At 44.2% G+C, this 2,805-nt stretch overlaps 1 protein-coding gene across 2 annotated transcripts in view; it reads right to left on the bottom strand.

The window, feature by feature from the left end:
* Positions 1-2,805, bottom strand: part of CGAS (cyclic GMP-AMP synthase) — a 35,969-nt gene that overhangs the window by 20,059 nt on the left and 13,105 nt on the right. The window lies entirely within an intron of this gene.

Below are 2,805 nucleotides of genomic sequence, written 5' to 3'. Positions count from 1 at the left end.
AACGAAAAATCTGCAAACCTGGCCACCTCTTACCCAAACCTGGCCACCTCTCCTGTTACCACTGAGGAGGTAAGTGTCCATCTACCTTTCTTTTTATGAGATGAAATCTCGCTCTGTCGCCCAGGCTGGATGGAGTGCAGTGGCGTGATCTCGGCTCACTGCAACCTTCATCTCCCAGGTTCAAGTGATTTTCCTGCCTCAGCCTCCTGAGTAGATGGGATTACAGGCCTGTGCTACCTTGCCTGGCTAATTTTTCTATTTTTAGTAGAGACAGAGTTTCACTATGTTGGCCAGGCTGGTCTCGAACTCGTGAACTCAATCTGCCCATCTTGGCTTCCCAAAGTGCTGGGATTACAGGCGTGAGCCACTGGGCCTGGCCCTCTATCTACCTTCCAAAGGCCACCTCTGCACGTGGTCTCTGAACCCCTTCCTTCTCAACTTCTCAAGTACCTTGCTCTTCAACTATTCCCTATCCTGCATCAGCCATCTCTCCCTCCCTGCTGGATCATTCTGAAATTCATACAAAGGGTTACAGTGTATACCTCTCCTTTCAACCCACATCTGCCTCCTTTCCATACTCACCCATCTTTCTGCTTCCTTCCATCCCAAACTTTTTTTTTTTTCTTTTTGAGACAGGGATCCACTCTGTCACCCAGGCTGGAGTGCAGTAGCATGCACATGGCTCACTGCAGCCTCCACCTCCTAGGCTGAAGCAATCCTCTTGCTTCAGCATCGTATGTAGCCAGGAACACAGGTGCATGACACCATCTCTGGCTAATTTTTAAAATATTTTTGTAGAGATGGACTCTCACTTTGTTGCCCAGGCTGGTCTTGAACTCCTGGGCTTAAGTGATTCTTCTGCCTCGGCCTCCCAAAGTGCTGACATACCACACTCAGCCCAGACAGAACTTTCTAGAGCAGCCTACACATGCCGTCTCCATTGCAACAAAACACTTGTATTCTCCTTTTGTTCATTCTCTGCTTCCCAAACTCTAATGGAATTCTGTTCTTACCACTCTACTTAACATTGCAAATTCCCACTTCCATCTCCCACATTCCTGATCCCTCTCTTTGCTATACTTTTTCACAACAGCACTTACTACTATCTACTACACAAGATAATCAGCTGGGTGCGGTGGCTCATGCCTGTAATCCCAGCACTTTGGGAGGACAAGATGGGTGGACCACTTGAGGCCAGGAGTTCGAGACCAGCTTGGCCAATATAATGAAACCCCGCCTCTTAAAAAAAAAAAAGATAATCATAATTTCCATTTGTTACTAATTGTATGTCTGTGGTTGCAAAAATTATAAAGTACGGAAGGGTAGAGGTCTTCATCTATTTGTTCACTAATTAATCCTAAATAACCTGAATACCTGCACATTAGATAATCAACGATTATTGATTAAATTGACGGATAAATGACTCTACACTCTCTGCCTAGATATTTCTTCTATTCCCAATGCCACCTATATGATGACGACTCCCAAATGTTACTTGCAGCCCAAATGTATCCTTTGCACTCCAAACCTATATCCAACCACATAACACATCCACTTTGATGTACCACAGGCATCTATGAACAAACATATCCAAAGCCAGTAACATAACTTAATTCATATTCCAAAATATGCTGTTCCTCAGTTCTTCCCATCTGAGAGAATGGCACAATCAATCCACCCAGATGCACTATCAGGAAACCTGGAAAGCGTCTTAATTTAATCCTCTCTGTTACCCCCTACACTTAATCCAGATGCAAGTGCTGCTACAGCCTGGACCTGCCTGCTGCTGTAATCCCAACACCCTATTCCCACCCCATCTAAATTGCCACCATCTTTTAGCTGAACTATTACATCATTTTCTTTCTAATTGTCCTATTTGCCTTCTTGTAAGATCTATCCTTAAAAGCCAGAGTAAATATTTAAAAATTCAAAGCCAAGCATTATTCTCTGATGAAAACCTGGCTTCTCAATGATCAGATAATAAAATTTGGCCAGGCTCGGTGGCTCACACCTGTAATCCCAGCACACTGAGAAGCCAAGGTGGGTGTATCACGAGGTCAGGAGTTCAAGACCAGCCTGGCCAAAATGGTAAAACCCCGTTTCTACTAAAAATACAACAATTAGCCGGGTGTGGTAGTGGGCGCCTGTAATCCTAGCTACTCGGGAGGCTGAGGCAGAAGAATCCCTTGAACCCGGGAGGTGGAGGCTGCAGTGAGCTGAGATCATGCCACTGCACTCCAGCCTGGGCATCAGAGCAAGACTCTGTCTCAAAAATAAAATAAAATAAAATCTAAACTCCTTTTCAGGGTCTACAAGTCAGTACAGAATCTGGTCCCTGACTGCCTCTTCAGCTTCATTTCATGTCACTTCACCTTTTCTGCAAAAGTCTCTTTTTGTTCCTAGATCTTGCCAAGCTCCTTTTCCTGCCTCAGGGCTTGGCTCCACTACCCCATTCTACCCTAATTGCTATCACTTTTCCTAGTTTATTCCCTTCAGAGCACTCACTGCAATTTGTGTTGTATATTATTATACTATTAGAGTACGAGCTTTAAAGAGGATCTCATCAATTTTATGCAGGCACATATACCCAGTGGCACAAGCAGCAGACTAAGTGAAAAGCAGAGTGTTGTTTCTAGACGGAGAGAACAGTCATACCTACTAAGTGCCAATGTACATTCCTCTCCTGATATTTCTTGGCTTCTCTACTGTAGTTTTTTCTTTTTTTTTTCTTCAGAGAGGTCAAGAAACATCAGGAGAGGAGTGTACACTGGCAATTAGTGGGTATGATTAAACCTTTAAGAGTCG

Source organism: Cebus imitator, unplaced genomic scaffold, assembly GCF_001604975.1.
Source record: "Cebus imitator isolate Cc_AM_T3 unplaced genomic scaffold, Cebus_imitator-1.0 Scaffold32, whole genome shotgun sequence".
NCBI lineage: Eukaryota > Metazoa > Chordata > Mammalia > Primates > Cebidae > Cebus > Cebus imitator.
The sequence above is the reverse complement of the archived record's forward strand: the minus strand, read 5'-3'. Positions and strand labels throughout refer to the sequence as shown.